At 44.6% G+C, this 23,265-nt stretch overlaps 21 non-coding genes across 21 annotated transcripts; all 21 read right to left on the bottom strand.

The window, feature by feature from the left end:
- Positions 1-1,473: 1,473 nt before the first annotated feature.
- Positions 1,474-1,547, bottom strand: TRNAN-GUU (transfer RNA asparagine (anticodon GUU)). Its single transcript has one exon. It is a non-coding gene; the product is annotated as a tRNA-Asn (tRNA).
- Positions 1,548-1,777: 230 nt separating this feature from the next.
- Positions 1,778-1,851, bottom strand: TRNAN-GUU (transfer RNA asparagine (anticodon GUU)). Its single transcript has one exon. It is a non-coding gene; the product is annotated as a tRNA-Asn (tRNA).
- Positions 1,852-3,281: 1,430 nt separating this feature from the next.
- Positions 3,282-3,355, bottom strand: TRNAN-GUU (transfer RNA asparagine (anticodon GUU)). The gene has a single exon. It is a non-coding gene; the product is annotated as a tRNA-Asn (tRNA).
- Positions 3,356-4,035: 680 nt separating this feature from the next.
- Positions 4,036-4,109, bottom strand: TRNAN-GUU (transfer RNA asparagine (anticodon GUU)). Its single transcript has one exon. It is a non-coding gene; the product is annotated as a tRNA-Asn (tRNA).
- Positions 4,110-6,140: 2,031 nt separating this feature from the next.
- On the bottom strand, positions 6,141-6,214 carry TRNAN-GUU (transfer RNA asparagine (anticodon GUU)). Its single transcript has one exon. It is a non-coding gene; the product is annotated as a tRNA-Asn (tRNA).
- A 663-nt stretch (positions 6,215-6,877) lies between these two features.
- On the bottom strand, positions 6,878-6,951 carry TRNAN-GUU (transfer RNA asparagine (anticodon GUU)). The gene has a single exon. It is a non-coding gene; the product is annotated as a tRNA-Asn (tRNA).
- An 826-nt stretch (positions 6,952-7,777) lies between these two features.
- On the bottom strand, positions 7,778-7,851 carry TRNAN-GUU (transfer RNA asparagine (anticodon GUU)). Its single transcript has one exon. It is a non-coding gene; the product is annotated as a tRNA-Asn (tRNA).
- A 663-nt stretch (positions 7,852-8,514) lies between these two features.
- TRNAN-GUU (transfer RNA asparagine (anticodon GUU)) lies at positions 8,515-8,588 on the bottom strand. The gene has a single exon. It is a non-coding gene; the product is annotated as a tRNA-Asn (tRNA).
- Positions 8,589-8,814: 226 nt separating this feature from the next.
- TRNAN-GUU (transfer RNA asparagine (anticodon GUU)) lies at positions 8,815-8,888 on the bottom strand. Its single transcript has one exon. It is a non-coding gene; the product is annotated as a tRNA-Asn (tRNA).
- Positions 8,889-9,714: 826 nt separating this feature from the next.
- On the bottom strand, positions 9,715-9,788 carry TRNAN-GUU (transfer RNA asparagine (anticodon GUU)). The gene has a single exon. It is a non-coding gene; the product is annotated as a tRNA-Asn (tRNA).
- Positions 9,789-12,572: 2,784 nt separating this feature from the next.
- TRNAN-GUU (transfer RNA asparagine (anticodon GUU)) lies at positions 12,573-12,646 on the bottom strand. Its single transcript has one exon. It is a non-coding gene; the product is annotated as a tRNA-Asn (tRNA).
- A 1,130-nt stretch (positions 12,647-13,776) lies between these two features.
- TRNAN-GUU (transfer RNA asparagine (anticodon GUU)) lies at positions 13,777-13,850 on the bottom strand. Its single transcript has one exon. It is a non-coding gene; the product is annotated as a tRNA-Asn (tRNA).
- A 2,031-nt stretch (positions 13,851-15,881) lies between these two features.
- TRNAN-GUU (transfer RNA asparagine (anticodon GUU)) lies at positions 15,882-15,955 on the bottom strand. Its single transcript has one exon. It is a non-coding gene; the product is annotated as a tRNA-Asn (tRNA).
- Positions 15,956-16,618: 663 nt separating this feature from the next.
- TRNAN-GUU (transfer RNA asparagine (anticodon GUU)) lies at positions 16,619-16,692 on the bottom strand. Its single transcript has one exon. It is a non-coding gene; the product is annotated as a tRNA-Asn (tRNA).
- Positions 16,693-17,068: 376 nt separating this feature from the next.
- Positions 17,069-17,142, bottom strand: TRNAN-GUU (transfer RNA asparagine (anticodon GUU)). Its single transcript has one exon. It is a non-coding gene; the product is annotated as a tRNA-Asn (tRNA).
- A 663-nt stretch (positions 17,143-17,805) lies between these two features.
- On the bottom strand, positions 17,806-17,879 carry TRNAN-GUU (transfer RNA asparagine (anticodon GUU)). Its single transcript has one exon. It is a non-coding gene; the product is annotated as a tRNA-Asn (tRNA).
- Positions 17,880-18,105: 226 nt separating this feature from the next.
- On the bottom strand, positions 18,106-18,179 carry TRNAN-GUU (transfer RNA asparagine (anticodon GUU)). Its single transcript has one exon. It is a non-coding gene; the product is annotated as a tRNA-Asn (tRNA).
- An 826-nt stretch (positions 18,180-19,005) lies between these two features.
- Positions 19,006-19,079, bottom strand: TRNAN-GUU (transfer RNA asparagine (anticodon GUU)). The gene has a single exon. It is a non-coding gene; the product is annotated as a tRNA-Asn (tRNA).
- Positions 19,080-21,713: 2,634 nt separating this feature from the next.
- On the bottom strand, positions 21,714-21,787 carry TRNAN-GUU (transfer RNA asparagine (anticodon GUU)). The gene has a single exon. It is a non-coding gene; the product is annotated as a tRNA-Asn (tRNA).
- A 376-nt stretch (positions 21,788-22,163) lies between these two features.
- Positions 22,164-22,237, bottom strand: TRNAN-GUU (transfer RNA asparagine (anticodon GUU)). Its single transcript has one exon. It is a non-coding gene; the product is annotated as a tRNA-Asn (tRNA).
- An 830-nt stretch (positions 22,238-23,067) lies between these two features.
- On the bottom strand, positions 23,068-23,141 carry TRNAN-GUU (transfer RNA asparagine (anticodon GUU)). Its single transcript has one exon. It is a non-coding gene; the product is annotated as a tRNA-Asn (tRNA).
- Positions 23,142-23,265: the final 124 nt, after the last annotated feature.

The raw sequence follows: 23,265 nt of genomic DNA, 5'->3' as shown, positions 1-23,265 counted from the left end.
ATCACCAACCTTTCGGTTAACAGCCGAACGCGCGAACCGATGGCGCTACAGACACTGCGACATTGGTGTTATGTTTTATTCATATCGCGAATTCACACATGAGAAAATCTGTGTTATAAAAACTTCTACTTCGTCCCTGGGTGGGCTTGAACCACCAACCTTTCGGTTAACAGCCGAACGCGCCACAGAGACAACAACAATGGTGTTATATTGTCTTCATATCGCGAATTCACACATGAGAAAATGTGTGTAATAAAAACTTGTACTTCGTCCCTGGGTGGGCTTGAACCACCAACCTTTTGGTTAACAGCCGAACGCGCTAACCGATGGCGCTACAGACACTGCGACATTGGTGTTATGTTGTATTCATATCGCAAATTCACACATGAGAAAATGTGTGTAATAAAAACTTCTACTTCGTCCCTGGGTGGGCTTGAATCACCAACCTTTCGGTTAACAGCCGAACGCGCTAACCGATGGCGCTACAGACACTGCGACATTGGTGTTATGTTGTATTCATATCGCGAATTCTCACATGAGAACATGTGTGTAATAAAAACTTATACTTCGTCCCTGAGTGGGCTTGAACCACCAACCTTTCGATTAACAGCCGAACGCGCTAACCGATTGCGCCACAGAGACTGCAACATTGGTGTTATATTGTATTCATATCGCGAATCCACACATGAGAAAATGTGTGTAATAAAAACTTCTACTTCGTCCCTGGGTGGGCTTGAATCACCAACCTTTCGGTTAACAGCCGAACGCGCGAACCGATTTCGCTACAGACACTGCGACATTGGTGTTATGTTTTATTCATATCGCGAATTCACACATGAGAAAATCTGTGTAATAAAAAATTGTACTTCGTCCCTGGGTGGGCTTGAACCACCAACCTTTCGGTTAACAGCCAAACGCGCTAACCGATTGCGCCACAGAGACTGCAACATTGGTGTTATATTGTATTCATATCGCGAATTCACACATGAGAAAATGTGTGTAATAAAAACTTGTACTTCGTCCCTGGGTGGGCTTGAATCACCAACCTTTCGGTTAACAGCCGAACGCACTAACCAATTGCGCCACAGAGACTGCAACCTTGGTGATATGTTGTGTTGTATTAATATCGCGAATCCACACGTGAGAAAATGTGCGTAATAAAAACTTCTACTTCGTCCCTGGGTGGGCTTGAACCACCAACCTTACAGTTAACAGCCGAACGCGCTAACCGATGGCGCTACAGACACTGCGACATTGGTGTTATGTTGTATTCATATCTCGAATTCACACATTCGAAAATATGAGTAATAAAAACTTCTACTTCATCCCAAGGTGGGCTTGAACAACCAACCTTTCGGTTAACAGCCGAACGCGCTAACCGATGGCGCTACAGACTCTGCGACATTGGTGTTATGTTGTATTAATATCGCGAATCCACACGTGAGAAAATGTGCGTAATAAAAACTTCTCCTTCGTCCCTGGGTGGGCTTGAACCACCAACCTTTCGGTTAACAGCCGAACGCGCTAACCGATTGCGCCACAGAGACTACAACATTGGTGTTATATTGTATTCATATCGCGAATCCTCACATGAGAAAATGTGTGTAATAAAAACTTCTACTTCGTCCTTGGGTGGGCTTGAATCACCAACCTTTCGGTTAACAGCCGAACGCGCGAACCGATGGCGCCACAGAGACTGCAACCTTGGTGATATGTTGTGTTGTATTAATATCGCTAATCCACACGTGAGAAAATGTGCGTAATAAAACTTCTACATCGTCCCTGGGTGGGCTTGAACCACCAACCTTTCGGTTAACAGCCGAACGCGCTAACCGATTGCGCCACAGAGACTACAACATTGGTGTTATATTGTATTCATATCGCGAATCTTCACATGAGAAAATGTGTGTAATAAAAACTTCTACTTCGTCCTTGGGTGGGCTTGAACAACCAACCTTTCGGTTAACAGCCGAACGCGCGAACCGATGGCGCTACAGACTCTGCGACATTGGTGTTATGTTGTATTCATATCGCGAATTCACACATGAGAAAATGTGTGTAATAAAAACTTGTAATTCGTCCCTGGGTGGGCTTGAACCACCAACCTTTCAGTTAACAGCCGAACGCGCTAACCGATTGCGCCACAGAGACTGTAACAATCGTGTTATGTTGTATTCATATCGCGAATCCACACATGAGAAAATCTGTGTTATAAAAACTTCTACTTCGTCCCTGGGTGGGCTTGAATCACCAACCTTTCGGTTAACAGCCGAACGCACTAACCAATTGCGCCACAGAGACTGCAACCTTGGTGATATGTTGTGTTGTATTAATATCGCGAATCCACACGTGAGAAAATGTGCGTAATAAAACTTCTACTTCGTCCCTGGGTGGGCTTGAACCACCCACCTTACAGTTAACAGCCGAACGAGCTAACCGATGGCGCTACAGACACTGCGACATTGGTGTTATGTTGTATTCATATCGCGAATTCACACATTCGATGATGTGAGTAATAAAAACTTCTACTTCATCCCAAGGTGGGCTTGAACAACCAACCTTTCGGTTAACAGCCGAACGCGCTAACCGATTGCGCTACAGACACTGCGACATTGGTGTTATGTTGTATTCATATCGCGAATTCACACATGAGAAAATGTGTGTAATAAAAACTTGTAATTCGTCCCTGGGTGGGCTTGAACCACCAACCTTTCAGTTAACAGCCGAACGCGCGAACCGATTGCGCCACAGAGACTGTAACAATCGTGTTATGTTGTATTCATATCGCGAATCCACACATGAGAAAATCTGTGTCATAAAAACTTCTACTTCGTCCCTGGGTGGGCTTGAATCACCAACCTTTCGGTTAACAGCCAAACGCGCTAACCGATTGCGCTACATACACTGCGACATTGGTGTTATTTTGCATTCATATCGCGAATCCACACATGAGAATTTGTGTGGAATAAAAACTTGTACTTCGTCCCTGGGTGGGCTTGAACAACCAACCTTTCGGTTAACAGCCGAACGCGCTAATCGATTGCGCCACAGAGACTGCGACATTGGTGTTATGTTGTATTCATATCTCGAATTCATACATTCGAAAATGTGTGTAATAAAAACTTCTACTTCATCCCTGGGTGGGCTTGAGCAACCAACCTTTCGGTTAACAGCCGAACGCGCTAACCGATGGCGCTACAGACTCTGCGACATTGGTGTTATGTTGTATTAATATCGCGAATCCACACGTGAGAAAATGTGCGTAATAAAAACTTCTACTTCGTCCCTGGGTGGGCTTGAACCACCAACCTTTCGGTTAACAGCCGAACGCGCTAACCGATTGCGCCACAGAGACTGCAACCTTGGTGATATGTTGTGTTGTATTAATATCGCGAATCCACACGTGAGAAAATGTGCGTAATAAAACTTCTACTTCGTCCCTGGGTGGGCTTGAACCACCCACCTTACAGTTAACAGCCGAACGAGCTAACCGATGGCGCTACAGACACTGCGACATTGGTGTTATGTTGTATTCATATCGCGAATTCACACATTCGATGATGTGAGTAATAAAAACTTCTACTTCATCCCAAGGTGGGCTTGAACAACCAACCTTTCGGTTAACAGCCGAACGCGCTAACCGATTGCGCTACAGACACTGCGACATTGGTGTTATGTTGTATGCATATCGCGAATTCACACATGAGAAAATGTGTGTAATAAAAACTTGTAATTCGTCCCTGGGTGGGCTTGAACCACCAACCTTTCAGTTAACAGCCGAACGCGCTAACCGATTGCGCCACAGAGACTGTAACAATGGTGTTATATTGTATTCATATCGCGAATCCACACATGAGAAAATGTGTGTAATAAAAACTTCTACTTCGTCCCTGGGTGGGCTTGAATCACCAACCTTTCGGTTAACAGCCGAACGCGCGAACCGATGGCGCTACAGACACTGCGACATTGGTGTTATGTTTTATTCATATCGCGAATTCACACATGAGAAAATCTGTGTAATAAAAACTTCTACTTCGTCCCTGGGTGGGCTTGAACCACCAACCTTTCGGTTAACAGCCGAACGCGCTAACCGATTGCGCCACAGAGACTACAACAATGGTGTTATATTGTCTTCATATCGCGAATTCACACATGAGAAAATGTGTGTAATAAAAACTTCTACTTTGTCCCTGGGTGGGCTTGAACCACCAACCTTTCGGTTAACAGCCAAACGCGCTAACCGATTGCGCCACAGAGACTGCAACATTGGTGTTATATTGTATTCATATCGCGAATTTACACATGAGAAAATGTGTGTAATAAAAACTTGTACTTCGTCCCTGGGTGGGCTTGAATCACCAACCTTTCGGTTAACAGCCGAACGCACTAACCAATTGCGCCACAGAGACTGCAACCTTGGTAATATGTTGTGTTGTATTAATATCGCGAATCCACACGTGAGAAAATGTGCGTAATAAAAACTTCTACTTCGTCCCTGGGTGGGCTTGAACCACCAACCTTACAGTTAACAGCCGAACGCGCTAACCGATGGCGCTACAGACACTGCGACATTGGTGTTATGTTGTATTCATATCTCGAATTCACACATTCGAAAATGTGAGTAATAAAAACTTCTACTTCATCCCAAGGTGGGCTTGAACAACCAACCTTTCGGTTAACAGCCGAACGCGCTAACCGATGGCGCTACAGACTCTGCGACATTGGTGTTATGTTGTATTAATATCGCGAATCCACACGTGAGAAAATGTGCGTAATAAAAACTTCTCCTTCGTCCCTGGGTGGGCTTGAACCACCAACCTTTCGGTTAACAGCCGAACGCGCTAAGCGATTGCGCCAGAGAGACTACAACATTGGTGTTATATTGTATTCATATCGCGAATCCTCACATGAGAAAATGTGTGTAATAAAAACTTCAACTTCGTCCTTGGGTGGGCTTGAATCACCAACCTTTCGGTTAACATCCGAACGCGCGAACCGATGGCGCTACAGACTCTGCGACATTGGTGTTATGTTGTATTCATATCGCGAATTCACACATGAGAAAATGTGTGTAATAAAAGCTTATACTTCGTCCCTGGGTGGGCTTGAACCACCAACCTTTCGGTTAACAGCCGAACGTGCTAACCGATTGCGCCACAGAGACTACAACATTGGTGTTATATTGTATTCATATCGCGAATTCACACATGAGAAAATGTGTGTAATAAAAACTTCTACTTCGTCCCTGGGTGGGCTTGAATCACCAACCTTTCGGTTAACAGCCGAACGCACTAACCAATTGCGCCACAGAGACTGCGACATTGGTGTTATGTTGTATTCATATCGCGAATTCACACATTCGATGATGTGAGTAATAAAAACTTCTACTTCATCCCAAGGTGGGCTTGAACAACCAACCTTTCGGTTAACAGCCGAACGCGCTAATCGATTGCGCCACAGAGACTGCGACATTGGTGTTATGTTGTATTCATATCTCGAATTCACACATTCGAAAATGTGTGTAATAAAAACTTCTACTTCATCCCTGGGTGGGCTTGAGCAACCATCCTTTCGGTTAACAGCCGAACGCGCTAACCGATTGCGCCACAGAGACTACAACATTGGTGTTATATTGTATTCATATCGCGAATCCTCACATGAGAAAATGTGTGTAATAAAAACTTCTACTTCGTCCTTGGGTGGGCTTGAATCACCAACCTTTCGGTTAACAGCCGAACGCGCGAACCGATGGCGCTACAGACTCTGCGACATTGGTGTTATGTTGTATTCATATCGCGAATTCACACATGAGAAAATGTGTGTAATAAAAACTTGTACTTCGTCCCTGGGTGGGCTTGAACCACCAACCTTTTAGTTAACAGCCGAACGCGCTAACCGATTGCGCCACAGATACTGTAACAATGGTGTTATGTTGCATTCATATCGCGAATCCACACATGAGAAAATGTGTGTAATAAAAACTTCTACTTCGTCCCTGGGTGGGCTTGAATCACCAACCTTTCGGTTAACAGCCGAACGCGCTAACCGATGGCGCTACAGACACTGCGACATTGGTGTTATGTTGTATTCATATCGCGAATTCACACATGAGAACATGTGTGTAATAAAAACTTATACTTCGTCCCTGGGTGGGCTTGAACCACCAACCTTTCGGTTAACAGCCGAACGCGCTAACCGATTGCGCCACAGAGACTACAACATTGGTGTTATATTGTATTCATATCGCGAATCCACACATGAGAAAATGTGTGTAATAAAAACTTCTACTTCGTCCCTGGGTGGGCTTGAATCACCAACCTTTCGGTTAACAGCCGAACGCGCGAACCGATGGCGCTACAGACACTGCGACATTGGTGTTATGTTTTATTCATATCGCGAATTCACACATGAGAAAATCTGTGTTATAAAATCTTCTACTTCGTCCCTGGGTGGGCTTGAACCACCAACCTTTCGGTTAACAGCCGAACGCGGCACAGAGACAACAACAATGGTGTTATATTGTCTTCATATCGCGAATTCACACATGAGAAAATGTGTGTAATAAAAACTTGTACTTCGTCCCTGGGTGGGCTTGAACCACCAACCTTTTGGTTAACAGCCGAACGCGCTAACCGATGGCGCTACAGACACTGCGACATTGGTGTTATGTTGTATTCATATCGCAAATTCACACATGAGAAAATGTGTGTAATAAAAACTTCTACTTCGTCCCTGGGTGGGCTTGAATCACCAACCTTTCGGTTAACAGCCGAACGCGCTAACCGATGGCGCTACAGACACTGCGACATTGGTGTTATGTTGTATTCATATCGCGAATTCTCACATGAGAACATGTGTGTAATAAAAACTTATACTTCGTCCCTGGGTGGGCTTGAACCACCAACCTTTCGGTTAACAGCCGAACGCGCTAACCGATTGCGCCACAGAGACTGCAACATTGGTGTTATATTGTATTCATATCGCGAATCCACACATAAGAAAATGTGTGTAATAAAAACTTCTACTTCGTCCCTGGGTGGGCTTGAATCACCAACCTTTCGGTTAACAGCCGAACGCACTAACCAATTGCGCCACAGAGACTGCGACATTGGTGTTATGTTGTATTCATATCGCGAATTCACACATTCGATGATGTGAGTAATAAAAACTTCTACTTCATCCCAAGGTGGGCTTGAACAACCAACCTTTCGGTTAACAGCCGAACGCGCTAACCGAATGCGCCACAGAGACTACAACATTGGTGTTATATTGTATTCATATCGCGAATCCTCACATGAGAAAATGTGTGTAATAAAAACTTCTACTTCGTCCTTGGGTGGGCTTGAATCACCAACCTTTCGGTTAACAGCCGAACGCGCGAACCGATGGCGCTACAGACTCTGCGACATTGGTGTTATGTTGTATTCATATCGCGAATTCACACATGAGAAAATGTGTGTAATAAAAACTTGTACTTCGTCCCTGGGTGGGCTTGAACCACCAACCTTTTAGTTAACAGCCGAACGCGCTAACCGATTGCGCCACAGATACTGTAACAATGGTGTTATGTTGTATTCATATCGCGAATCCACACATGAGAAAATGTGTGTAATAAAAACTTCTACTTCGTCCCTGGGTGGGCTTGAATCACCAACCTTTCGGTTAACAGCCGAACGCGCTAACCGATGGCGCTACAGACACTGCGACATTGGTGTTATGTTGTATTCATATCGCGAATTCACACATGAGAACATGTGTGTAATAAAAACTTATACTTCGTCCCTGGGTGGGCTTGAACCACCAACCTTTCGGTTAACAGCCGAACGCGCTAACCGATTGCGCCACAGAGACTACAACATTGGTGTTATATTGTATTCATATCGCGAATCCACACATGAGAAAATGTGTGTAATAAAAACTTCTACTTCGTCCCTGGGTGGGCTTGAATCACCAACCTTTCGGTTAACAGCCGAACGCGCGAACCGATGGCGCTACAGACACTGCGACATTGGTGTTATGTTTTATTCATATCGCGAATTCACACATGAGAAAATCTGTGTTATAAAATCTTCTACTTCGTCCCTGGGTGGGCTTGAACCACCAACCTTTCGGTTAACAGCCGAACGCGGCACAGAGACAACAACAATGGTGTTATATTGTCTTCATATCGCGAATTCACACATGAGAAAATGTGTGTAATAAAAACTTGTACTTCGTCCCTGGGTGGGCTTGAACCACCAACCTTTTGGTTAACAGCCGAACGCGCTAACCGATGGCGCTACAGACACTGCGACATTGGTGTTATGTTGTATTCATATCGCAAATTCACACATGAGAAAATGTGTGTAATAAAAACTTCTACTTCGTCCCTGGGTGGGCTTGAATCACCAACCTTTCGGTTAACAGCCGAACGCGCTAACCGATGGCGCTACAGACACTGCGACATTGGTGTTATGTTGTATTCATATCGCGAATTCTCACATGAGAACATGTGTGTAATAAAAACTTATACTTCGTCCCTGGGTGGGCTTGAACCACCAACCTTTCGGTTAACAGCCGAACGCGCTAACCGATTGCGCCACAGAGACTGCAACATTGGTGTTATATTGTATTCATATCGCGAATCCACACATAAGAAAATGTGTGTAATAAAAACTTATACTTCGTCCCTGGGTGGGCTTGAATCACCAACCTTTCGGTTAACAGCCGAACGCGCGAACCGATGGCGCTACAGACACTGCGACATTGGTGTTATGTTTTATTCATATCGCGAATTCACACATGAGAAAATCTGTGTAATAAAAACTTCTACTTCGTCCCTGGGTGGGCTTGAACCACCAACCTTTCGGTTAACAGCCGAACGCGCTAACCGATTGCGCCACAGAGACTACAACAATGGTGTTATATTGTCTTCATATCGCGAATTCACACATGAGAAAATGTGTGTAATAAAAAATTGTACTTCGTCCCTGGGTGGGCTTGAACCACCAACCTTTCGGTTAACAGCCAAACGCGCTAACCGATTGCGCCACAGAGACTGCAATATTGGTGTTATATTGTATTCATATCGCGAATTCACACATGAGAAAATGTGTGTAATAAAAACTTCTACTTCGTCCCTGGGTGGGCTTGAACCACCAACCTTACAGTTAACAGCCGAACGCGCTAACCGATGGCGCTACAGACACTGCGACATTGGTGTTATGTTGTATTCATATCTCGAATTCACACATTCGAAAATGTGAGTAATAAAAACTTCTACTTCATCCCAAGGTGGGCTTGAACAACCAACCTTTCGGTTAACAGCCGAACGCGCTAACCGACGGCGCTACAGACTCTGCGACATTGGTGTTATGTTGTATTAATATCGCGAATCCACACGTGAGAAAATGTGCGTAATAAAAACTTCTCCTTCGTCCCTGGGTGGGCTTGATCCACCAACCTTTCCTTTAACAGCCGAACGCGCTAACCGATTGCGCCACAGAGACTACAACATTGGTGTTATATTGTATTCATATCGCGAATCCTCACATGAGAAAATGTGTGTAATAAAAACTTCTACTTCGTCCTTGGGTGGGCTTGAATCACCAACCTTTCGGTTAACAGCCGAACGCGCGAACCGATGGCGCTACAGACTCTGCGACATTGGTGTTATGTTGTATTCATATCGCGAATTCACACATGAGAAAATTTGTGTAATAAAAACTTATACTTCGTCCCTGGGTGGGCTTGAACCACCAACCTTTCGGTTAACAGCCGAACGCGCTAACCGATTGCGCCACAGAGACTACAACATTGGTGTTATATTGTATTCATATCGCGAATCCACACATGAGAAAATGTGTGTAATAAAAACTTCTACTTCGTCCCTGGGTGGGCTTGAATCACCAACCTTTCGGTTAACAGCCGAACGCGCGAACCGATGGCGCTACAGACACTGCGACATTGGTGTTATGTTTTATTCATATCGCGAATTCACACATGAGAAAATCTGTGTTATAAAAACTTCTACTTCGTCCCTGGGTGGGCTTGAATCACCAACCTTTCGGTTAACAGCAGATCGCACTAACCAATTGCGCCACAGAGACTGCAACCTTGGTGATATGTTGTGTTGTATTAATATCGCGAATCCACACGTGAGAAAATGTGCGTAATAAAACTTCTACTTCGTCCCTGGGTGGGCTTGAACCACCAACCTTTCAGTTAACAGCCGAACGCGCGAACCGATGGCGCTACAGACTCTGCGACATTGGTGTTATGTTGTATTCATATCGCGAATTCACACATGAGAAAATGTGTGTAATAAAAACTTCTACTTCGTCCCTGGGTGGGCTTGAACCTCCAACCTCTCGGTTAACAGCCGAACGCGCTAACCGATTGCGCCACAGTGACTACAACATTGGTGTTATATTGTATTCATATCGCGAATCCTCACATGAGAAAATGTGTGTAATAAAAACTTCTACTTCGTCCTTGGGTGGGCTTGAACAACCAACCTTTCGGTTAACAGCCGAACGCGCGAACCGATGGCGCTACAGACTCTGCGACATTGGTGTTATGTTGTATTCATATCGCGAATTCACACATGAGAAAATGTGTGTAATAAAAACTTGTAATTCGTCCCTGGGTGGGCTTGAACCACCAACCTTTCAGTTAACAGCCGAACGCGCTAACCGATTGCGCCACAGAGACTGTAACAATCGTGTTATGTTGTATTCATATCGCGAATCCACACATGAGAAAATCTGTGTTATAAAAACTTCTACTTCGTCCCTGGGTGGGCTTGAATCACCAACCTTTCGGTTAACAGCCGAACGCACTAACCAATTGCGCCACAGAGACTGCAACCTTGGTGATATTTTGTGTTGTATTAATATCGCGAATCCACACGTGAGAAAATGTGCGTAATAAAACTTCTACTTCGTCCCTGGGTGGGCTTGAACCACCCACCTTACAGTTAACAGCCGAACGAGCTAACCGATGGCGCTACAGACACTGCGACATTGGTGTTATGTTGTATTCATATCGCGAATTCACACATTCGATGATGTGAGTAATAAAAACTTCTACTTCATCCCAAGGTGGGCTTGAACAACCAACCTTTCGGTTAACAGCCGAACGCGCTAACCGATTGCGCTACAAACACTGCGACATTGGTGTTATGTTGTATTCATATCGCGAATTCACACATGAGAAAATGTGTGTAATAAAAACTTGAAATTCGTCCCTGGGTGGGCTTGAACCACCAACCTTTCGGTTAACAGCCAAACGCGCTAACCGATTGCGCTACATACACTGCGACATTGGTGTTATTTTGCATTCATATCGCGAATCCACACATGAGAATTTGTGTGTAATAAAAACTTGTACTTCGTCCCTGGGTGGGCTTGAACAACCAACCTTTCGGTTAACAGCCGAACGCGCTAATCGATTGCGCCACAGAGACTGCGACATTGGTGTTATGTTGTATTCATATCTCGAATTCACACATTCGAAAATGTGTGTAATAAAAACTTCTACTTCATCCCTGGGTGGGCTTGAGCAACCAACCTTTCGGTTAACAGCCGAACGCGCTAACCGATGGCGCTACAGACTCTGCGACATTGGTGTTATGTTGTATTAATATCGCGAATCCACACGTGAGAAAATGTGCGTAATAAAAACTTCTACTTCGTCCCTGGGTGGGCTTGAACCACCAACCTTTCGGTTAACTGCCGAACGCGCTAACCGATTGCGCCACAGAGACTACAACATTGGTGTTATATTGTATTCATATCGCGAATCCTCACATGAGAAAATGTGTGTAATAAAAACTTCTACTTCGTCCTTGGGTGGGCTTGAACAACCAACCTTTCGGTTAACAGCCGAACGCGCGAACCGATGGCGCTACAGACTCTGCGACATTGGTGTTATGTTGTATTCATATCGCGAATTCACACATGAGAAAATGTGTGTAATAAAAACTTGTAATTCGTCCCTGGGTGGGCTTGAACCACCAACCTTTCAGTTAACAGCCAAACGCGCTAACCGATTGCGCCACAGAGAGTGTAACAATCGTGTTATGTTGTATTCATATCGCGAATCAACACATGAGAAAATCTGTGTAATAAAAACTTCTACTTCGTCCCTGGGTGGGCTTGAACCACCAACCTTTCGGTTAACAGCCGAACGCGCTAACCGATTGCACCACAGAGACTACAACATTGGTGTTATATTGTATTCATATCGCGAATCCTCACATGAGAAAATGTGTGTAATAAAAACTTCTACTTCGTCCTTGGGTGGGCTTGAACAACCAACCTTTCGGTTAACAGCTGAACGCGCGAACCGATGGCGCTACAGACTCTGCGACATTGGTGTTATGTTGTATTCATATCGCGAATTCACACATGAGAAAATGTGTGTAATAAAAACTTATAATTCGTCCCTGGGTGGGCTTGAACCACCAACCTTTCAGTTAACAGCCGAACGCGCTAACCGATTGCGCCACAGAGACTGTAACAATCGTGTTATGTTGTATTCATATCGCGAATCCACACATGAGAAAATCTGTGTAATAAAAACTTCTACTTCGTCCCTGGGTGGGCTTGAACCACCAACCTTTCGGTTAACAGCCGAACGCGCTAACCGATTGCGCCACAGAGACTGTAACAATGGTGTTATATTGTATTCATATCGCGAATCCACACATGAGAAAATGTGTGTAATAAAAACTTCTACTTCGTCCCTGGGTGGGCTTGAATCACCAACCTTTCGGTTAACAGCCGAACGCGCGAACCGATGGCGCTACAGACACTGCGACATTGGTGTTATGTTTTATTCATATCGCGAATTCACACATTCGATGATGTGAGTAATAAAAACTTCTACTTCATCCCAAGGTGGGCTTGAACAACCAACCTTTCGGTTAACAGCCGAACGCGCTAACCGATTGCGCTACAGACACTGCGACATTGGTGTTATGTTGTATGCATATCGCGAATTCACACATTCGATGATGTGAGTAATAAAAACTTCTACTTCATCCCAAGGTGGGCTTGAACAACCAACCTTTCGGTTAACAGCCGAACGCGCTAACCGATTGCGCTACAGACACTGCGACATTGGTGATATGTTGTGTTGTATTAATATCGCGAATCCACACGTGAGAAAATGTGCGTAATAAAACTTCTACTTCGTCCCTGGGTGGGCTTGAACCACCCACCTTACAGTTAACAGCCGAACGAGCTAACCGATGGCGCTACAGACACTGCGACATTGGTGTTATGTTGTATTCATATCGCGAATTCACACATTCGATGATGTGAGTAATAAAAACTTCTACTTCATCCCAAGGTGGGCTTGAACAACCAACCTTTCGGTTAACAGCCGAACGCGCTAACCGATTGCGCTACAGACACTGCGACATTGGTGTTATGTTGTATGCATATCGCGAATTCACACATGAGAAAATGTGTGTAATAAAAACTTGTAATTCGTCCCTGGGTGGGCTTGAACCACCAACCTTTCAGTTAACAGCCGAACGCGCTAACCGATTGCGCCACAGAGACTGTAACAATGGTGTTATATTGTATTCATATCGCGAATCCACACATGAGAAAATGTGTGTAATAAAAACTTCTACTTCGTCCCTGGGTGGGCTTGAATCACCAACCTTTCGGTTAACAGCCGAACGCGCGAACCGATGGCGCTACAGACACTGCGACATTGGTGTTATGTTTTATTCATATCGCGAATTCACACATGAGAAAATCTGTGTAATAAAAACTTCTACTTCGTCCCTGGGTGGGCTTGAACCACCAACCTTTCGGTTAACAGCCGAACGCGCTAACCGATTGCGCCACAGAGACTACAACAATGGTGTTATATTGTCTTCATATCGCGAATTCACACATGAGAAAATGTGTGTAATAAAAACTTCTACTTTGTCCCTGGGTGGGCTTGAACCACCAACCTTTCGGTTAACAGCCAAACGCGCTAACCGATTGCGCCACAGAGACTGCAACATTGGTGTTATATTGTATTCATATCGCGAATTTACACATGAGAAAATGTGTGTAATAAAAACTTGTACTTCGTCCCTGGGTGGGCTTGAATCACCAACCTTTCGGTTAACAGCCGAACGCACTAACCAATTGCGCCACAGAGACTGCAACCTTGGTAATATGTTGTGTTGTATTAATATCGCGAATCCACACGTGAGAAAATGTGCGTAATAAAAACTTCTACTTCGTCCCTGGGTGGGCTTGAACCACCAACCTTACAGTTAACAGCCGAACGCGCTAACCGATGGCGCTACAGACACTGCGACATTGGTGTTATGTTGTATTCATATCTCGAATTCACACATTCGAAAATGTGAGTAATAAAAACTTCTACTTCATCCCAAGGTGGGCTTGAACAACCAACCTTTCGGTTAACAGCCGAACGCGCTAACCGATGGCGCTACAGACTCTGCGACATTGGTGTTATGTTGTATTAATATCGCGAATCCACACGTGAGAAAATGTGCGTAATAAAAACTTCTCCTTCGTCCCTGGGTGGGCTTGAACCACCAACCTTTCGGTTAACAGCCGAACGCGCTAAGCGATTGCGCCAGAGAGACTACAACATTGGTGTTATATTGTATTCATATCGCGAATCCTCACATGAGAAAATGTGTGTAATAAAAACTTCAACTTCGTCCTTGGGTGGGCTTGAATCACCAACCTTTCGGTTAACATCCGAACGCGCGAACCGATGGCGCTACAGACTCTGCGACATTGGTGTTATGTTGTATTCATATCGCGAATTCACACATGAGAAAATGTGTGTAATAAAAGCTTATACTTCGTCCCTGGGTGGGCTTGAACCACCAACCTTTCGGTTAACAGCCGAACGTGCTAACCGATTGCGCCACAGAGACTACAACATTGGTGTTATATTGTATTCATATCGCGAATTCACACATGAGAAAATGTGTGTAATAAAAACTTCTACTTCGTCCCTGGGTGGGCTTGAATCACCAACCTTTCGGTTAACAGCCGAACGCACTAACCAATTGCGCCACAGAGACTGCGACATTGGTGTTATGTTGTATTCATATCGCGAATTCACACATTCGATGATGTGAGTAATAAAAACTTCTACTTCATCCCAAGGTGGGCTTGAACAACCAACCTTTCGGTTAACAGCCGAACGCGCTAATCGATTGCGCCACAGAGACTGCGACATTGGTGTTATGTTGTATTCATATCTCGAATTCACACATTCGAAAATGTGTGTAATAAAAACTTCTACTTCATCCCTGGGTGGGCTTGAGCAACCATCCTTTCGGTTAACAGCCGAACGCGCTAACCGATTGCGCCACAGAGACTACAACATTGGTGTTATATTGTATTCATATCGCGAATCCTCACATGAGAAAATGTGTGTAATAAAAACTTCTACTTCGTCCTTGGGTGGGCTTGAATCACCAACCTTTCGGTTAACAGCCGAACGCGCGAACCGATGGCGCTACAGACTCTGCGACATTGGTGTTATGTTGTATTCATATCGCGAATTCACACATGAGAAAATGTGTGTAATAAAAACTTGTACTTCGTCCCTGGGTGGGCTTGAACCACCAACCTTTTAGTTAACAGCCGAACGCGCTAACCGATTGCGCCACAGATACTGTAACAATGGTGTTATGTTGCATTCATATCGCGAATCCACACATGAGAAAATGTGTGTAATAAAAACTTCTACTTCGTCCCTGGGTGGGCTTGAATCACCAACCTTTCGGTTAACAGCCGAACGCGCTAACCGATGGCGCTACAGACACTGCGACATTGGTGTTATGTTGTATTCATATCGCGAATTCACACATGAGAACATGTGTGTAATAAAAACTTATACTTCGTCCCTGGGTGGGCTTGAACCACCAACCTTTCGGTTAACAGCCGAACGCGCTAACCGATTGCGCCACAGAGACTACAACATTGGTGTTATATTGTATTCATATCGCGAATCCACACATGAGAAAATGTGTGTAATAAAAACTTCTACTTCGTCCCTGGGTGGGCTTGAATCACCAACCTTTCGGTTAACAGCCGAACGCGCGAACCGATGGCGCTACAGACACTGCGACATTGGTGTTATGTTTTATTCATATCGCGAATTCACACATGAGAAAATCTGTGTTATAAAATCTTCTACTTCGTCCCTGGGTGGGCTTGAACCACCAACCTTTCGGTTAACAGCCGAACGCGGCACAGAGACAACAACAATGGTGTTATATTGTCTTCATATCGCGAATTCACACATGAGAAAATGTGTGTAATAAAAACTTGTACTTCGTCCCTGGGTGGGCTTGAACCACCAACCTTTTGGTTAACAGCCGAACGCGCTAACCGATGGCGCTACAGACACTGCGACATTGGTGTTATGTTGTATTCATATCGCAAATTCACACATGAGAAAATGTGTGTAATAAAAACTTCTACTTCGTCCCTGGGTGGGCTTGAATCACCAACCTTTCGGTTAACAGCCGAACGCGCTAACCGATGGCGCTACAGACACTGCGACATTGGTGTTATGTTGTATTCATATCGCGAATTCTCACATGAGAACATGTGTGTAATAAAAACTTATACTTCGTCCCTGGGTGGGCTTGAACCACCAACCTTTCGGTTAACAGCCGAACGCGCTAACCGATTGCGCCACAGAGACTGCAACATTGGTGTTATATTGTATTCATATCGCGAATCCACACATAAGAAAATGTGTGTAATAAAAACTTCTACTTCGTCCCTGGGTGGGCTTGAATCACCAACCTTTCGGTTAACAGCCGAACGCACTAACCAATTGCGCCACAGAGACTGCGACATTGGTGTTATGTTGTATTCATATCGCGAATTCACACATTCGATGATGTGAGTAATAAAAACTTCTACTTCATCCCAAGGTGGGCTTGAACAACCAACCTTTCGGTTAACAGCCGAACGCGCTAATCGATGGCGCTACAGACACTGCGACATTGGTGTTATGTTGTATTCATATCGCGAATTCACACATGAGAACATGTGTGTAATAAAAACTTATACTTCGTCCCTGGGTGGGCTTGAACCACCAACCTTTCGGTTAACAGCCGAACGCGCTAACCGATTGCGCCACAGAGACTACAACATTGGTGTTATATTGTATTCATATCGCGAATCCACACATGAGAAAATGTGTGTAATAAAAACTTCTACTTCGTCCCTGGGTGGGCTTGAATCACCAACCTTTCGGTTAACAGCCGAACGCGCGAACCGATGGCGCTACAGACACTGCGACATTGGTGTTATGTTTTATTCATATCGCGAATTCACACATGAGAAAATCTGTGTTATAAAATCTTCTACTTCGTCCCTGGGTGGGCTTGAACCACCAACCTTTCGGTTAACAGCCGAACGCGGCACAGAGACAACAACAATGGTGTTATATTGTCTTCATATCGCGAATTCACACATGAGAAAATGTGTGTAATAAAAACTTGTACTTCGTCCCTGGGTGGGCTTGAACCACCAACCTTTTGGTTAACAGCCGAACGCGCTAACCGATGGCGCTACAGACACTGCGACATTGGTGTTATGTTGTATTCATATCGCAAATTCACACATGAGAAAATGTGTGTAATAAAAACTTCTACTTCGTCCCTGGGTGGGCTTGAATCACCAACCTTTCGGTTAACAGCCGAACGCGCTAACCGATGGCGCTACAGACACTGCGACATTGGTGTTATGTTGTATTCATATCGCGAATTCTCACATGAGAACATGTGTGTAATAAAAACTTATACACTGTCCCTGGGTGGGCTTGAACCACCAACCTTTCGGTTAACAGCCGAACGCGCTAACCGATTGCGCCACAGAGACTGCAACATTGGTGTTATATTGTATTCATATCGCGAATCCACACATAAGAAAATGTGTGTAATAAAAACTTATACTTCGTCCCTGGGTGGGCTTGAATCACCAACCTTTCGGTTAACAGCCGAACGCGCGAACCGATGGCGCTACAGACACTGCGACATTGGTGTTATGTTTTATTCATATCGCGAATTCACACATGAGAAAATCTGTGTAATAAAAACTTCTACTTCGTCCCTGGGTGGGCTTGAACCACCAACCTTTCGGTTAACAGCCGAACGCGCTAACCGATTGCGCCACAGAGACTACAACAATGGTGTTATATTGTCTTCATATCGCGAATTCACACATGAGAAAATGTGTGTAATAAAAAATTGTACTTCGTCCCTGGGTGGGCTTGAACCACCAACCTTTCGGTTAACAGCCAAACGCGCTAACCGATTGCGCCACAGAGACTGCAACATTGGTGTTATATTGTATTCATATCGCGAATTCACACATGAGAAAATGTGTGTAATAAAAACTTCTACTTCGTCCCTGGGTGGGCTTGAACCACCAACCTTACAGTTAACAGCCGAACGCGCTAACCGATGGCGCTACAGACACTGCGACATTGGTGTTATGTTGTATTCATATCTCGAATTCACACATTCGAAAATGTGAGTAATAAAAACTTCTACTTCATCCCAAGGTGGGCTTGAACAACCAACCTTTCGGTTAACAGCCGAACGCGCTAACCGACGGCGATACAGACTCTGCGACATTGGTGTTATGTTGTATTAATATCGCGAATCCACACGTGAGAAAATGTGCGTAATAAAAACTTCTCCTTCGTCCCTGGGTGGGCTTGATCCACCAACCTTTCCTTTAACAGCCGAACGCGCTAACCGATTGCGCCACAGAGACTACAACATTGGTGTTATATTGTATTCATATCGCGAATCCTCACATGAGAAAATGTGTGTAATAAAAACTTCTACTTCGTCCTTGGGTGGGCTTGAATCACCAACCTTTCGGTTAACAGCCGAACGCGCGAACCGATGGCGCTACAGACTCTGCGACATTGGTGTTATGTTGTATTCATATCGCGAATTCACACATGAGAAAATTTGTGTAATAAAAACTTATACTTCGTCCCTGGGTGGGCTTGAACCACCAACCTTTCGGTTAACAGCCGAACGCGCTAACCGATTGCGCCACAGAGACTACAACATTGGTGTTATATTGTATTCATATCGCGAATCCACACATGAGAAAATGTGTGTAATAAAAACTTCTACTTCGTCCCTGGGTGGGCTTGAATCACCAACCTTTCGGTTAACAGCCGAACGCGCGAACCGATGGCGCTACAGACACTGCGACATTGGTGTTATGTTTTATTCATATCGCGAATTCACACATGAGAAAATCTGTGTTATAAAAACTTCTACTTCGTCCCTGGGTGGGCTTGAATCACCAACCTTTCGGTTAACAGCAGATCGCACTAACCAATTGCGCCACAGAGACTGCAACCTTGGTGATATGTTGTGTTGTATTAATATCGCGAATCCACACGTGAGAAAATGTGCGTAATAAAACTTCTACTTCGTCCCTGGGTGGGCTTGAACCACCAACCTTTCAGTTAACAGCCGAACGCGCGAACCGATGGCGCTACAGACTCTGCGACATTGGTGTTATGTTGTATTCATATCGCGAATTCACACATGAGAAAATGTGTGTAATAAAAACTTCTACTTCGTCCCTGGGTGGGCTTGAACCTCCAACCTCTCGGTTAACAGCCGAACGCGCTAACCGATTGCGCCACAGTGACTACAACATTGGTGTTATATTGTATTCATATCGCGAATCCTCACATGAGAAAATGTGTGTAATAAAAACTTCTACTTCGTCCTTGGGTGGGCTTGAACAACCAACCTTTCGGTTAACAGCCGAACGCGCGAACCGATGGCGCTACAGACTCTGCGACATTGGTGTTATGTTGTATTCATATCGCGAATTCACACATGAGAAAATGTGTGTAATAAAAACTTGTAATTCGTCCCTGGGTGGGCTTGAACCACCAACCTTTCAGTTAACAGCCGAACGCGCTAACCGATTGCGCCACAGAGACTGTAACAATCGTGTTATGTTGTATTCATATCGCGAATCCACACATGAGAAAATCTGTGTTATAAAAACTTCTACTTCGTCCCTGGGTGGGCTTGAATCACCAACCTTTCGGTTAACAGCCGAACGCACTAACCAATTGCGCCACAGAGACTGCAACCTTGGTGATATTTTGTGTTGTATTAATATCGCGAATCCACAGGTGAGAAAATGTGCGTAATAAAACTTCTACTTCGTCCCTGGGTGGGCTTGAACAACCCACCTTACAGTTAACAGCCGAACGAGCTAACCGATGGCGCTACAGACACTGCGACATTGGTGTTATGTTGTATTCATATCGCGAATTCACACATTCGATGATGTGAGTAATAAAAACTTCTACTTCATCCCAAGGTGGGCTTGAACAACCAACCTTTCGGTTAACAGCCGAACGCGCTAACCGATTGCGCTACAGACACTGCGACATTGGTGTTATGTTGTATTCATATCGCGAATTCACACATGAGAAAATGTGTGTAATAAAAACTTGAAATTCGTCCCTGGGTGGGCTTGAACCACCAACCTTTCGGTTAACAGCCAAACGCGCTAACCGATTGCGCTACATACACTGCGACATTGGTGTTATTTTGCATTCATATCGCGAATCCACACATGAGAATTTGTGTGTAATAAAAACTTGTACTTCGTCCCTGGGTGGGCTTGAACAACCAACCTTTCGGTTAACAGCCGAACGCGCTAACCGATTGCGCCACAGAGACTACAACATTGGTGTTATATTGTATTCATATCGCGAATCCTCACATGAGAAAATGTGTGTAATAAAAACTTCTACTTCGTCCTTGGGTGGGCTTGAACAACCAACCTTTCGGTTAACAGCCGAACGCGCGAACCGATGGCGCTACAGACTCTGCGACATTGGTGTTATGTTGTATTCATATCGCGAATTCACACATGAGAAAATGTGTGTAATAAAAACTTGTAATTCGTCCCTGGGTGGGCTTGAACCACCAACCTTTCAGTTAACAGCCAAACGCGCTAACCGATTGCGCCACAGAGAGTGTAACAATCGTGTTATGTTGTATTCATATCGCGAATCAACACATGAGAAAATCTGTGTAATAAAAACTTCTACTTCGTCCCTGGGTGGGCTTGAACCACCAACCTTTCGGTTAACAGCCGAACGCGCTAACCGATTGCACCACAGAGACTACAACATTGGTGTTATATTGTATTCATATCGCGAATCCTCACATGAGAAAATGTGTGTAATAAAAACTTCTACTTCGTCCTTGGGTGGGCTTGAACAACCAACCTTTCGGTTAACAGCCGAACGCGCGAACCGATGGCGCTACAGACTCTGCGACATTGGTGTTATGTTGTATTCATATCGCGAATTCACACATGAGAAAATGTGTGTAATAAAAACTTGTAATTCGTCCCTGGGTGGGCTTGAACCACCAACCTTTCAGTTAACAGCCGAACGCGCTAACCGATTGCGCCACAGAGACTGTAACAATCGTGTTATGTTGTATTCATATCGCGAATCCACACATGAGAAAATCTGTGTAATAAAAACTTCTACTTCGTCCCTGGGTGGGCTTGAACCACCAACCTTACGGTTAACAGCCGAACGCGCTAACCGATTGCGCCACAGAGACTACAACATTGGTGTTATATTGTATTCATATCGCGAATCCACACATGAGAAAATATGTGTAATAAAAACTTCTACTTCGTCCCTGGGTGGGCTTGAACCACCAACCTTTCGGTTAACAGCCGAACGCGCTAACCGATTGCGCCACAGAGACTACAACATTGGTGTTATATTGTATTCATATCGCGAATCCTCACATGAGAAAATGTGTGTAATAAAAACTTCTACTTCGTCCTTGGGTGGGCTTGAACAACCAACCTTTCGGTTAACAGCCGAACGCGCGAACCGATGGCGCTACAGACTCTGCGACATTGGTGTTATGTTGTATTCATATCGCGAATTCACACATGAGAAAATGTGTGTAATAAAAACTTGTAATTCGTCCCTGGGTGGGCTTGAACCACCAACCTTTCAGTTAACAGCCGAACGCGCTAACCGATTGCGCCACAGAGACTGTAACAATCGTGTTATGTTGTATTCATATCGCGAATCCACATATGAGAAAATCTGTGTAATAAAAACTTCTACTTCGTCCCTGGGTGGGATTGAACCACCAACCTTTCGGTTAACAGCCGAACGCGCTAACCGATTGCGCCACAGAGACTACAACATTGGTGTTATATTGTATTCATATCGCGAATCGTCACATGAGAAAATGTGTGTAATAAAAACTTCTACTTCGTCCCTGGGTGGGCTTGAATCACCAACCTTTCGGTTAACAGCCGAACGCGCTAACCGATTGCGCCACAGAGACTACAACATTGGTGTTATATTGTATTCATATCGCGAATCCACACATGAGAAACTGTGTGTAATAAAAACTTCTACTTCGTCCCTGGGTGGGCTTGAATCACCAACCTTTCGGTTAACAGCCGAACGCGCGAACCGATGGCGCTACAGACACTGCGACATTGGTGTTATGTTGTATTCATATCGCGAATCCACACATGAGAAAATGTGTGTAATAATAATGTGTACTTCGTCCCTGGGTGGGCTTGAACCACCAACCTTTCGGTTAACAGACAAACGCGCTAACCAATTGCGCCACAGAGACTGCAACATTGGTGTTATATTGTATTCATATCGCGAATTCACACATGAGAAAATGTGTGTAATAAAAACTTGTACTTCGTCCCTGGGTGGGCTTGAATCACCAACCTTTCGGTTAACAGCCGAACGCACTAACCAATTGCGCCACAGAGACTGCAACCTTGGTGATATGTTGTGTTGTATTAATATCGCGAATCCACACGTGAGAAAATGTGCGTAATAAAACTTCTACTTCGTCCCTGGGTGGGCTTCAACCACCAACCTTACAGTTAACATCCGAACGCGCTAACCGATGGCGCTACAGACACTGCGACATTGGTGTTATGTTGTATTCATATCGCGAATTCACACATGAGAAAATGTGTGTAATAAAAACTTGTAATTCGTCCCTGGGTGGGCTTGAACCACCAACCTTTCGGTTAACAGCCGAACGCGCTAACCGATTGCGCCACAGAGACTACAACATTGGTGTTATATTGTATTCATATCGCGAATCCTCACATGAGAAAATGTGTGTAATAAAAACTTCTACTTCGTCCCTGGGTGGGCTTGAATCACCAACCTTTCGGTTAACAGCCGAAC

The sequence above is a fragment of the Saccoglossus kowalevskii genome, chromosome 6 (genome assembly GCF_978046115.1).
Source record: "Saccoglossus kowalevskii chromosome 6, keSacKowa6.1, whole genome shotgun sequence".
Taxonomy (NCBI): domain Eukaryota; kingdom Metazoa; phylum Hemichordata; class Enteropneusta; family Harrimaniidae; genus Saccoglossus; species Saccoglossus kowalevskii.
Note: the sequence above shows the minus strand (reverse complement) of the source record. Positions and strands in the feature narration are given on the sequence as shown.